Source organism: Somniosus microcephalus, chromosome 8 (assembly GCF_052327205.1).
Source record: "Somniosus microcephalus isolate GS21.2 chromosome 8, FLI_Smic_1.0, whole genome shotgun sequence".
Taxonomy (NCBI): domain Eukaryota; kingdom Metazoa; phylum Chordata; class Chondrichthyes; order Squaliformes; family Somniosidae; genus Somniosus; species Somniosus microcephalus.
Genome location: NC_140994.1, coordinates 265,563,338 through 265,578,008, shown reverse-complemented (window position 1 = coordinate 265,578,008; position 14,671 = coordinate 265,563,338).

The following is a 14,671-nucleotide window of genomic DNA, read 5'->3' as shown; positions in this document are numbered from 1 at the left end:
CAACTCGTCTTGGGCCACAACAGCAACTTGCTTTAGCGTCCCGCGGCGCTTCACCGGAGCGATAATCAAACCGAACTTGTCAGCGAGCCACATAAGGAGATATTGGGACAGGTGAAGAAAAGCTTGGCCAAAGGGGGAGGTTTTAAGGAGTGTCTTAAAGGAGGAGAGCGAGGCGGAGAGGAAATGACAGAGCACGAACGGGGCGTGATTGTATCTGCTGCCTGTACACGCCCTGAAGTCAATGGAACTGAATAGTGTGCGGGGTGTAAAATGGGGGAGGGGGGTGGCGATACGATAACGCTGGATTTGTGGTGCTGCTGAGGCGGATTTCTACCCTACCGACTCATCCCGGGTGCAGTTCCATAAGCACCAATATCCCACTCATTTTCATATTTGTGTATCTCAGATGAGAAAAGGCCTTTAGTCCCCACTGTGCTTGTCCCCCATTCTTTGGCTGATTTCAGCCCCATGTACCAACCCTCCTTCCCCCAACACCCCATCCCAATCCCCCCGAGAGAGGCAAGTAAAACAGAGGTTGATGACCTCAGGAGTCACAATTCAGGATTCAGCAGTCCACAACTTGGTTGACAACCCCTCATCAGCAATCAGGCCAGCTCCAGGGGTCGCTGCGGCCCAAACAATGAGTCTTGTCCATTTTGTTCTGCCCCTGAAGCAGCTCCGAACTCCAGTCTTACACATGCAGCCCTTCAGCCACTCACGAGGGAAGAAACATAGAAACATAGAAGATAGGAGCAGGAGTAGACCATTCGGCCCCTCGAGCCTGCTCCGCCATTCAATGAGATCATGGCTGATCTTCCAAATTCAGTACCCTGTCCCTGCTTTCTCCCCATATCCCTTGATCCCTTTAGCCTTAAGAAATATATCTAACTCCTTCTTGAATATATTTAATGAATTGGCCTCCACTGCCTTCTGTGGTAGAGAATTCCACAGGTTCATCACTCTCTGGGTGAAGAAATTCCTCCTCATCTCTGTCCTAAATGGCTTACCCCTTATCCTTAGACTGTGACCCCTGGTTCTGGACTCCCCCGCCATCGGGAACATCCTTCCTGCATCTAGTCTGTCTAGTCCTGTTAGAATTTTATAAGTTTCAATGAGATCCCCTCTCATTCTTCTAAACTCCAGCGAGTATAAGCCCAATCGACCCAATCTCTCCTCATACGTCATTCCTGCCATCCCAGGTATCAGTCTGGTGAATCTTCGCTGCACTCCCTCCATGGCAAGAACATCCTTCCTCAGACAAGGTGACCAAAACTGCACACAATACTCAAGATGTGGTCTCACCAAGGCCCTGTACAACTGCAGCAAGACATCCTTGTTCCTGTACTCAAACCCTCTTGCTATGAAGGCCAACATACAATTTGCCTTCTTAACCGCCTGCTGCACCTGCATGCTTACCTTCAGCGACTGGTGCACAAGGACACCCAGGTCTCTTTGCACTTCCCCTTCTCCCAATCTATTGCCGTTCAGATAATAATCTGCCTTCCTGTTTTTGCCACCAAAGTGGATAACCTCGCATTTATCCACATTATACTGCATCTGCCATGCATCTGTCCAATCACCCAACCTATCCAAATCATACTGGAGTTTCTCGGCATCCTCCTCACAGCACACACGCCCACCCAGCTTTGTATCCCCTGGTTCTGGACTCCCCCGCCATCGGGAACATCCTTCCTGCATCTAGTCTGTCTAGTCCTGTTAGAATTTTATAAGTTTCAATGAGATCCCCTCTCATTCTTCTAAATGAGAGTATCTGAAATGGTTTCCCGTTACCTTCCTCACATTTTTATCTTCGGAGGACCTTCTCCTTGGTGGGCCGTAACCAAGCTACAGAGGCCCCTGTAGGGGGGGGGGTGGAGTTGGTGGGGGGAAGGACACCCATCGGACACGAGTCCCCTTGCTGGACGCCAGCCCAGTGTGCAGAGTCAGAGCACTGGTCTTCGCTCGCTGGGACTCATTGGCGGGGGGCTAGAACCCAGCCTCTCTGACTTGGAGTTGGGAATGCTACCCCTGAACCAGTGGTCACTCCGTCCAGGCACCAATCGCCCGCCGGATGTCAACCCAGTATTTAGAGACCGTATTCTAGTCTGCACTCGCCGGGGCTGTCTGGAGCCGGGCTCGAACCCTTCGCCTTCTGACTCAGAGGTGGGAATGCTATCACTCAGCCAAAGGCTCGCTCCGACATCAGCAACAACAACTTGTATTTATATAGCACTTTTAATGTAGTAAAACGTCCCAAGGCGCTTCACAGGAGCGATTATCAAACAAAATTTGACACCGAGCCACATGAGGAGATATTAGGGCAGGTGACCAAAAGCTTGGTTAAAGAGGTCGGTTTTAAGGAGTGTCTTAAAGGAGGAAAGAGAGGTGGAGAGGTTTAGGGAGGGAATTCCAGAGCTTAGGGCCCCGGCAACTGAAGGCACGGCCACCAATGGTGGAGCGATTATAATCGGGGATGCTCAAGAGGCCCGAACTGGAGGAGCGCAGAGATCTCGGAGGGTTGTAGGGCTGGAGGAGGTTACAGAGATAGGGAGGGGTGAGGCCATGGAGGGATTTGTAAACAAGGGAGAGGATTTTAAAATTGAGGTGTTGCTTAACCGGGAGCCAATGTAGGTCAGCGAGCACAGGGGGTGATGGGTGAACGGGACTTGGTGCGAGTTAGGACACGGGGCAGTGAGCACAGGGGGTGATGGGTGAACGGGACTGGGTGTGAGTTAGGACATGGGGCAGTTAGCACAGGGGGTGATGGGTGAACGGGACTGGGTGTGAGTTAGGACACGGGGCAGCGAGCACAGGGGGTGATGGGTGAACGGGACTGAGTGTGAGTTAGGAAACGGGGCAGTGAGCACAGGGGGTGATGGGTGAACGGGACTGGGTGCGAGTTAGGACACGGGGCAGTGAGCACAGGGGGTGATGGGTGAACGGGACTGGGTGTGAGTTAGGACACGGGGCAGTGAGCACAGGGGGTGATGGGTGAACGGGACTGGGTGCGAGTTAGGACACGGGGCAGTGAGCACAGGGGGTGATGGGTGAACGGGACTGGGTGTGAGTTAGGACACGGGACAGTGAGCACAGGGGGTGATGGGTGAACGGGACTGGGTGTGAGCTAGGACACGGGGCAGTGAGCACAGGGGGTGATGGGTGAACGGGACTGGGTGCGAGTTAGGACACGGGGCAGTGAGCAGAGGGGGTGATGTGTGAACGGGACTGGGTGTGAGTTAGGACACGGGGCAGCGAGCACAGGGGGTGATGGGTGAACGGGACTGTGTGTGAGTTAGGACACGGGGCAGTGAGCACAGGGGGTGATGGGTGAACGGGACTGGGTGCGAGTTAGGACACGGGGCAGTGAGCACAGGGGGTGATGGGTGAACGGGACTGGGTGTGAGTTAGGACACGGGGCAGTGAGCACAGGGGGTGATGGGTGAACGGGACTGGGTGTGAGTTAGGACACGGGGCAGTGAGCACAGGGGGTGATGGGTGAACGGGACTTGGTGCGAGTTAGGACACGGGGCAGTGAGCACAGGGGTGATGGGTTAACAGGACTTGGTGCGAGTTAGGACACGGGCAGCTGAGTTTTGGACGACCTCAAGTTTACGAAGGGTAGAACGTTGGAGACCAGCCAGGAGTGCGTTGGAATAGTCAAGTCTCGAGGTAACAAAGGCATGGATATGGGTTTTGGCAAACAGTGACTGTCCTGCCAGCAGCCTACTTAACCCTGAAGCCCAATCCTGCCCTCATGTAGGCGCACGGTTTCTAATGCATGGAAATCGGGAGCGGAGATGCTGGCTGTCCTGTTTTTCTTCCCTCCCCGCCTTGTTCATGGGCGCCTGCAGCCAATTCCAAGGCCCCTACTGCTCTCCCCATCTGAGGTCGACACAGGCCCGGGGATCGAACCTTTGAAGGGATAAACCGCAGATGAGTTTAAACGAATCAAAACGCCTCCCAATTCCTTAGCGAGAAATCTCCTTCAGCTTTCTAAGATGAACATGTGTTCAATGTTTGTATGTGTTTAGAGTGTGGTGTAAATTCTGCTGTGTTTGAAATAAAATGCGTATTGCCGCTCACTGCTGGTCAGTCCATTGTTTTGTCTTTCGGTCGACATAGTCGTAGAGCTTGATGCAGCTGGAGAATTGTGACATTTTGCACGCAGGATTTCCTCAGGGGGCTACTCCCACGCCACCGGTGTAACTTTCGCAGAAACTCTGAGGAAATGGCCAGCTTGTATAATCACATGACTGCTTCAACAACACGTAAGACCCGTGAAAGTACGCCGCATAATTATATCATTTTGTTTATTATTCATTCACGGGACGCGGGCATCGCTGGCGAGGCCGGCATTTATTGCCCATCCTTAGTCGCCCTCGAGAAGGTGGTGGTGAGCCGCCTTCTTGAACCGCTGCAGTCCCGTGTGGTGAAGGTGCTCCCACAGTGCCATTAGGGAGGGAGTTCCAGGATTTGGACTCAGAAATAGCCGGAAAATATTTCCAAGTCAGGATGGTGTGTGATTTGGAGGGGAACTTGGAGGTGGCGGTGTTTCCATACACCTGCTACGCTTGTCCTCCTAGGTGGTGGAGGTCGCGGGTTTGGGAGGTGCTGTCGAAGAACCCTTGGCGAGTTGCTGCAGTGCCCGACTGTGTCGGTATGTTCACCTGACTCTTCCTCGCTGGCCCATTTAGCCGATGTATTAAGCCAAAAAACTCAGCAGAGACTGAATGCGAGACTTGGGCTCAGTACCGCACCGGGTGGTGGAGATAGCCTCCAAGCCACCAGGGGGAGCTAGAGATAAATGTCAGTGACAGGACAAGACTCTACCTGGGGAATTTTCATTCCGCGATTGTCGGCTCGCAGTTAACCCGCCGGTTAAATTGAACCGGGGGAACGTTACAGGTAAGCAAGCACCCAATCAGAAAACCCTGGCCTGTGACTTTAAATTTAATGAACAACAGAACCAAAAATCAGGGCCTTCAGTTAAATGGAAAGAGTAGAGAAGCTGGAATTGTTCTCCTTAGAACAGAAAAGGTTAAGCGGAGATTTAATGGAAGTGTTCAAAATCATGAGGGGTTTTTGATCGAGTAAATAAGGAGAAACTGTTTCCAGTGGCAGGAGGGTCGATGACCAGAGGACACAGATTGAAGGTGATTGGCAAAAGAACCAGAGGGGGAGAGGAGGAAACATTTAACGCAGCGAGTTGTTGTGATCTGGAATGCGCTGCCTGAAAGGGCGGTGGAAGCAGATTCAATAGTGACTTTCAAAAGGGAATTGGAGAAATACTTGAAAAGGAGAAATTTGCAGAGCTATGGGGAAAGAGCAGGGGGTGGGGGCTAATTATGCTGATCGGGAAATTAGTTGAGACTCCCGAATCACATTTCACTGGACGCGCACAGCCTTTCCGGAGGGGGTGACTCCAATTCCATTATTTCCTCTCTTGAGTTTCGATGGTTGAGGGGTGATCTGATCGAGGTGCACAAAATGATAAAGGAATTCGATAGGGTAGACAGAACGAAACTATTTCCGCTGGTGGGTGAATGAAGAACGAGGAGGACATAATCTTAAAATTAGAGCCAGGCCATTCAGGGGTGATGTCAGAAAACACCTGGGTAGTAGAAATCTGGAACTCTCTCCCCCAAAAAGCTGTGGATGCCGTGGGTCAATTGGAGCTTTCATGACGGAAATTGATAGATTTTTGTTGGGTAAAGGTAGCGAGGGATATGGAGCAAAGACGGGTAAATGGAATTGAGGTGCAGGTCAGCCATGATCTGACTGAATGGTGGCGCAGGCTCGTGGGGCTGAATGGCCTCCTCCTGTTTCTATGTTACTATGGAAGCTGGATATTGGGTAAGTGCACAGAGCCTTAGAGGACATGCTGTTGTGTTGGGAGGTGTTGACAAGAACTGTCTCCAATTCTGGTCTCCATATAACAGAAAAGGATATCGAGGCACTGGAGAAACTGCAGAGAAGATTCACTCGGGTGACACCAGAACTGGGAGGTCTTTAAAATCATGATGGGGTTAGAAGGACGAGGGCAGCAGGCGCATGGGAGCACCTCCACCTCCAGGTTCCCCTCCAAGTCACACACACCATCCTGACTTGGAAATATATCGGCCGATCCTTCGTCGTCGCTGGGTCAAAATCCTGGAGCTCCCTCCCTAACAGCACTGTGGGAGCACCTTCACCACACGGACTGCAGCAGTTCAAGAAGGCGGCTCACCACCACCTTCTCAAGAGCAACTAGGGATGGGCAATAAAGGCTGGCCTTGCCAGCGACGCCCAGATCCCGTAAACTAATAAAAAAAAAGAAAATGATTCCACTTGCGGGCGAAACCAGAACTAGGGGCCATAAATATAAGATAGTCACTAATAAATCCAATAGGGAATTCAGGAGAAACTTCTTTACCCAGAGAGTGGTGAGAATGTGGAACTCGCTACCACAGGGAGTGGTTGAGGTGAATAGTATCGATGCATTTAAGGGGAATGTAGTGTCCGTGTGTAGATAAAGACACTGAAGACAGGAGTTGGTTCATAGGTATTTACTAAGCAAGTCTGGGGGGGGGGGGTTTCTAAAGGATATACACAATACACAGGCTTATATAGCCCAAGTGGCAATTACCGGCATTACGCACACCTGGGGCTCTTAAAGGCACATACACCATAATTGCTCTTAAAAGCACATACACTACAATTCCTCCCCTTCTAGCTAACTAGTACATCATATTTTAAGTAATTATTAATTACATGTTATATGCAGAATAATATACATTGCTGTATTAATTAATTATAAGTTAGTCTCTCAGGAGGCTTCCTGACTCGGTCCGGATAACGCCTCGGGGGTGTAGTAGTTTCTGGTGGTGTAGTAGGTTCTTCTGGCAAGGCTGATTCGGCTTGAAGGCCAGTGTCGGGTTCATCGGGCTCCAGTATCACCGGATCGGAGGTAGATATGGGTATCTCTACTTCATCGTTAGATGTATAGAGTGGTGGTGTAGGTTGTCCCTTTTCGGATGACTTGATGATTTGGTCAGCATGGCGCCTTATTATGCTGTCTCCGATGTCCACGGTATACATCAGTGGTCCTAATCGTGTGCAGATAGTTCCAGGCTGCCATTTCTCGGTACGGTAGTCCCGGGCCAAAACCGGTTGGCCTATCTGGAAGGCCCTAGTTGGCCTTTCATTCATGCCCTGAAACTGTTGGTTCTCCACGTCCCTTCGGATGTTGGGCTTGACCAAATCCAGCCGGCATCTTAGGTTTCTATTGTAGAACATCATGGCGGGAGTTTGGTTAGTAACCATATGCGTTGCATTCCTATATGCAAATAAGAAGTTATCCACCTTGTGCTGAAGTTTTATGTCTTCATTACCCATGGCCTTGATGGCCTTCTTGAAGGTCTGGACAAACCTTTCAGCCAATCCATTGGTGGCGGGATGGTATGGGGCGGACGTGTAGTGCTTTACCCCATTGTTCTTTAAGAACTTTCTGAATTCTTCGGACATAAATTGCGGTCCATTATCAGAACATATCTGCTCCGGCAGCCCATTCCTGGCAAATATGGTCCTTAATACTGTGATGGTTTTTTCCGTGGTGGTGGAGGACATCTTTATTACCTCTGGCCACTTGGAGTGTGCATCAACTGCGATTAAGAACATTGAGTCCATAAATGGACCAGCAAAGTCGATGTGCACCCTTTGCCAGGGAGATGAGGGCCACTCCCATGGATGTAGAGGGGACTGTGGCGGAGCATTTTGGACCTTCTGGCATCCTAGGCAGCTCTTGGTCATGTCTTCGATGTCTCCATCGATACCTGGCCACCATACAAACGCCCTAGCTAGGTTCTTCATTTTCACTCCACCCAGATGCCCCTCGTGAAGCTCCTTTAGCACTTTATCCTGGAGTTTGGGTGGAATCACCACTCTGGATCCACACATCAAGGTTCCTCGGCACACTGACAGCTGTTCTCTTCTTTGCGAGAATGCTGGCAACAGTGGTTCGCCATGTGCTGGCCATCCCTTCAATGTTAAATCGTAGACCCGTGAGAGAGTAGGGTCATTTCTTGTCTCCCTTTCAATGGCAGAATTTGTCACCGGTAGACATTTCACTATGGTAGAGTGGAATATCTCTACTGGGTCTACTGTAGGTGCCTCTTCTATCGTTGGCAACGGTAGGCGTGATAAACCGTCAGCATTCCCATGCTGTTTTGACACTTTGTATTCAATGTTGTATTGGTGTGCCCCTAGAAAAAGGGACCACCGCTGTAGTCTTTGTGCCGTCATAATGGGGACACCTTTTTTAGGGTTGAATATGGAGATGAGGGGTTGATGGTCAGTCAGCAAGGTAAATTTTTGTCCGTGTAGGTAATGGTTGAATTTCTTCACTCCCCATACCAGGCTGAGTGCTTCCCTGTCTATCTGGGCATAGTTACGCTCAGCTGAGTTCAATGAGCGTGACGCAAAAGCTATCGGCCGTTCCGAGCCATCAGGGAATCTATGGGACAATACCGCTCCTATGCCGTAAGGGGATGCATCGCACGCCAGTCTGATTGGTAGTGATGGGTTGTAATGAGCCAAAATTTTCTCAGATGTGATTAAGTCTTTACATTTATGGAAGGCACGTTTACAGTCTTCGTTCCATTTCCAAATCACTCCTGTCTGTAGAAGATCATTAAGAGGGTGTAGAATAGTTGATAAGTTCGGTAAAAATTTATGATAGTAATTTATTAATCCCAGGAATGACCTTAATTGTGAAACATTTTCAGGTGCTGGGGCTTTTATAACTGCTTCAATTTTCTCAGGTGACTTATGCAGCCCTTCCTTATTAATTATGTGGCCACAATATGATATCTGATTTTGGAAAAATTCGCACTTGGGGCGATTTGCTCGTAGGCCCCGTTCTTTCAGCCTAGTGAGCACCTGCTCCAAATTGGCAAGGTGCTCGTTGTCGTTTTCTCCTGTTATAAGGATGTCGTCTAGGTAGCATTGAGTCCCCGGAATCCCTTGCAGGACTTGCTCCATAGCTCTTTGCCAGATAGCTGGAGCTGATGCTATTCCAAAAACCAGTCGATTGTACTGGTACAGGCCTTTGTGTGTGTTTATTGTGAGATACTTTTTAGAGGTCTCCTCAACCTCCATCTGTAGATATGCCTGTGCCAAGTCAATTTTTGTGAAACGTTTCCCTCCGGATAGTGAGGCGAAAATATCTTCTATCCTCGGAAGAGGATACTGTACCGTGTGAAGGACCGGGTTTACAGTCACCTTAAAGTCCCCACAGATGCGAATTTTTTTCTGTTCCTCAGTTATTTTTCAATGTTTTTTTCATGACTGGAACGATGGGTGTTGCCCATTCGCTCCAATCTATTTTGGATAATACGCCTGCCTTTTCCAAATTCTTCAGCTCTGCCTCGACTGCCGGACGTATTGCGTATGGCACCGGTCTTGCCTTAAAAATTTTTGGAATTCGGTTAGGTAATCAGCGTTACTTTCATTCTTGTGTTGATTTCTCTTGAAGAACTTGAATCGTTCCGCTATCAGCAGCGGTGTTGGGTTTAAATGCTCCTGCAGGGTATCAACAATTTCTTTAAAAGTCTTGTCCTTTGGTTTGGCTGGAGTGATTAAATTTCGTAACAGCCCATATGTCTTCGCGCCCATTAAGTTCAGAAGTACTGAAGCTTTTTTTTCATCTGTTATTCCATTTGCAGTGCAATAAACCTCTACTCTTTCCACATATGTGGTCCAATCTTCTATTTCGCCATCAAAAGCCTCAATATTACCAGATTTAGGCATTTCAGAAAAGATATGGCGCTTCCCGCGCTTTTTTTTTTTCTCTCTGTAGCAACGATATGGCGCTTCCCGCGCTTTCCCGCCGCTGCTACCGATAACAACGCTGTTTATTCACTGTTGGAGACTCGTTCCCGACGGAGGTCTAAACGCTGACCTGCTTGCCGCGCCGGCCGTCTCTTGAGTGCACCCTCCCAGTCCGTTATTGCTTGCCTCCGATTTCGCTGCCTGTCTCAGCTGTAGAGCCCGCCGCTGGAGCTCCAGCCTGACGCCCAGGAAGGATTAGCGCAGTACCTGTCACCAGCTTGGCCAGCTGGTGAAACCACAGTTTCTCTTACTTCCTTGAGTCTTCTGGACGCTGGAGGAATCGATGTCCTTGAGGTGCTGCCGAATTGCAGGTAAGTCCGTTTCCACTTCGTCGCCACTGTAGTGTCCGTGTGTAGATAAAGACACTGAAGACAGGAGTTGGTTCATAGGTATTTACTAAGCAAGTCTGGGGGGGGGGGGGGGGGGGGGGGTTTCTAAAGGATATACACAATACACAGGCTTATATAGCCCAAGTGGCAATTACCGGCATTACGCACACCTGGGGCTCTTAAAGGCACATACACCATAATTGCTCTTAAAGGCACATACACCACAGGGAAGCTGGATAAACACATGAGGGAGAAAGGAATAGAAAGATACACTGATAGGATGAGATGAAGAGGGGTGGGAGGAGGCTCGTGTGGAGCATGAACACCGGCACGGACCAGTTGGGCCGAATGGCCTGTTTCCGTGCTGTAAATTCTACGTAAGATTTGAGAGTTTGAGGGAATGGAGAGACTCAGGCACTTGAAAGGTGACGTGAGGGTGTGATTGTCGATGGTTGTACATTCCAACCAATTCAAGTCAACGTGCAGTTGGTTTCCATCCAATCTCGGGGTAATGGGGTCCAAAGGACAAGACAAGCCAACATGCAAACAAGCTTTTATTAGTGAACTCCCTGTGGCTCTGACAATCTAAAGTCCTGTTTGCACGAGATACCGGATTTGACTGAAACTCGTTTAGTGTGAGAGGGCCGGAGGACACACTGCCTTTGTTTGGAGACAGAGGAATATTACTCGTGATCAGCTCCGACAGATACGGCCAGATCTCGTTGAATGGTGAAGCGAGCCCTTTATCAGATCCTGCTCATGTGTGCTCTTTCGACAAGCACTCACCATGCAACAACTGCTCGAAGGGAATGATTCACACAACAACCACCACTGTGTGGATTAGTGAAGGGTAGAGCTACTGGTGATGGTGGTCCCATTGACAGGGGTGTCACCACAAAGTGGTGCGACCGCCTCCAGAGTCAGTTCTTGGCAATGACACCAGACACAACAACAACAACTTGCATTTATACAGCGCCTTTAATGTAGTAGAAGATCCCAAGGGCGCTTCACAGGAGCGGAAATCAAACAAATATTGGCACTGAGCCAAAGAGGAAACATTAGGAAGAGTGACTAAAAGCTGGGTCAAAGACGTAGGTCTTAAGGAGTATCTTCTAGAAGGAGAAAGATGCCGAGAGGTTTAAAGAGGGAATTCCAGAGCTTAGGGCCGAGGCAGCTGAAGGCACGGCCGCCAATGGTGGGGGGCGACTAAAATCGGGGATGGACAAATAGCCAGAGTTGGAGGAGCGCAGCGATCTCGGAGGGTTGTAGGGCTGGAGGAGGTTACAGAGATAGGGAGGAGCGGACGAGGCCGTGGAGGGATTTGAAAATAAGGATGAGGATTTTAAAATCGAGGCGTTGCTGGACCAGGAGCCAGTGTAGGTCAGCGAGCACAGGGGGTTATGGGTGAACGGGACTGGGTGTGAGTTAGGACACGGGGCAGTGAGCACAGGGGGTGATGGGTGAATGGGACTGGGTGCGAGTTAGGGCACGGGGCAGTGAGCACAGGGGGTGATGGGTGAACGGGACTGGGTGTGAGTTAGGACACGGGGCAGTGAGCACAGGGGTGATGGGTGAACGGGACTGGGTGTGAGTTAGGACACGGGGCAGTGAGCACAGGTGGTGATGGGTGAACGGGACTGGGTGTGAGTTAGGACACGGGGCAGTGAGCACAGGGGGTGATGGGTGAACGGGACTGGGTGTGAGTTAGGACACGGGGCAGTGAGCACAGGGGGTGATGGGTGAACGGGACTGGGTGTGAGTTAGGACACGGGGCAGTGAGCACAGTGGGTGATGGGTGAACGGGACTGGGTGTGAGTTAGGACACGGGGCAGTGAGCACAGGGGTGATGGGTGAACGGGACTGGGTGTGAGTTAGGACACAGGGCAGTGAGCACAGGGGGTGATGGGTGAACGGGACTGGGTGTGAGTTAGGACACGGGACAGTGAGCACAGGGGGTGATGGGTGAACGGGACTGGGTGTGAGTTAGGACACGGGGCAGTGAGCACAGGGGGCGATGGGTGAACGGGACTGGGTGTGAGTTAGGACACGGGGCAGTGAGCACAGGGGGTGATGGGTGAACGGGACTGGGTGTGAGTTAGGACACGGGGCAGTGAGCACAGGGGGTGATGGGTGAATGGGACTGGGTGTGAGTTAGGACACAGGGCAGTGAGCACAGGGTGTGATGGGTGAACGGGGCTGGGTGTGAGTTAGGACACGGGGCAGTGAGCACAGGGGGTGATGGGTGAACGGGACTTGGTGCGAGTTAGGACACGGGGCAGTGAGCACAGGGGGTGATGGGTGAATGGGACTGGGTGTGAGTTAGGACACGAGGCAGTGAGCACAGGGGGTGATGGGTGAACGGGACTGGGTGCGATTTAGGACACGGGGCAGTGAGCACAGGGGGTGATGGGTGAACGGGACTGGGTGTGAGTTAGGACACGAGGCAGTGAGCACAGGGGGTGATGGGTGAACGGGACTGGGTGTGAGTTAGGACACGGGGCAGTGAGCACAGGGCGTGATGGGTGAACGGGACTGGGTGTGAGTTAGGACACGGGGCAGCAGAGTTTTGGATGAGCTGAAGTTTATAGAGGATGGAAGATGGGAGGCCAGCCAGGAGTGCGTTAGAATAGTCGAGTCAGGAGGTAACTAAAGCATTAATGAGGGTTTCAGCAGCTGATGGGCTGAGGCGGGGCGGAGACGGGCGATATTACGGTGATGGAAGTAGGCAGTGTTGGTGATGAAAAGGAGATGGGGTTGGTGTTAGATCCGTGATTCTGAGAGTATGCTGTTTTTCAATAACCACACGGATGCTGTAACTTAACGATAAACAGGTATTTACTGGAGGAGGGTAGTCTCAAGACTGGGGGTACAGAGGCATGCGCAAGGCTTATATACAGGTGTGGTCACTGCCGGTACTACAATATACAGGAGCTGTAAAAGTAGTTCTGTCTTAAAGGCACATACACTACAGTCGGAAGCTCCGCTCACGGTCAAATAGGACGGCGATGTTGCAAACATTGCCACTTATTCAGTGGTATTGTAGTTTACTAATTCCAGAACTGAATTGTGGTTAGAAAACAAAAGAATAAAAATGATATTTTTGTTTATTTTTGTTCACAACATGCCTTGTTTTAGCTGGTCAGTTTCAAATGCTCTCGGCTTTGGCCCCCGTCCTGGTGTTGGATTCAATTTGCAACAGTACCCATCTGTCTTAATCATTTCGCTCATCAAGCACCTTTACTTTATATTTACATTGGGAGTCAGGTCTGGGTGATTCATTCATAAGAACATAAGAATTAGGAACAGGCGTCGGCCACACGGCCCCTCGAGCCTGCTCCGCCATTCAAAAAGATCATGGCTGACCTTCGACCTCAACTCCACTTCCCGCCTGATCCCCATATCCCGTGATTCCCCTAGAGCCCAAAAATCTATTGATCTCAGCCTTGAATATACTCAACGACTGAGCCTCCACAGCCCTCTGGGGCAGAGGATTCCCAAGATTCACAACCCTCTGAGTGAAGAAATTCCTCCTCATCTCAGTCTTAAATGTCCGATCCCCTTATCCTGAGACTGTGCCCCCTGGTTCTGGGCTCTCCAGCCAGGGGAAACATCCTCTTAGCATCTACCCTGTCAATCCCCCTTAAGAATATTATACCTTTCAATGAGATCACCTCTCATTTTTCTAAACTCTGACTCATGTTGTTTGGCTCTTTTGTTAATCAGGGACTTCTGGTTTTCCGTGTATTGAACATGCCCTGCCCTTACAGGAAGCAATACCACTTCCCAGCCGCCTGCCCACCTTCTCCCCCAGCCAGCAGGAATGTGGAGATAATGGCCCAGAAATTCGGGTCGGGGGCTTCCTGTAGGGGGTTTTTTCCTGCTCTCTTGCCCGTTCTGGCCTCCTGCCAGGCTTCGTGCAAGAATTACCCTTGAGTGGTTCGACCCACCCCCCCCTACGGTTCTAGACCTTGGACTTAGATGCAGAGAACAGTAGTGCAGAGAAGAGGACTCAATAGACCAGGCTGAATAGCACGAAATGGATGCTTTTATTTTTGAACAGTTTGAAGCATTACAAAATACATGTCATAGGCACAGATTAAAGTAACTACAATCATGCACAAATTTATGAACTTGACTCTATGGAAATGGGGAACACACGGCACATCGTAAAAGGGGAAACACATTACGATTTCCCTTAACTCCCTCCCCTATACCTAAACTAAGTTTCGACCTGGGGAACTTGGGATCATGCTCACCACTCTCGAAATTGCGAAAAGGGGTTCGCAGCCTTTTTGACACCGCTTCCCGTCGTCACGTGGATTGGAAGCTTCTGGCGCAGTCGATATTCTCTCCTCCCTCGAGGCGGTGGGGTAGACCCAGCCTCGATGAGCGCTCGTCAAGGTTGAGATCCACTAGGCCTGTCGTGGATTTTTGTTCGTGGAGTAGACCTAGATGCAGGTTATGCACATGGGAGA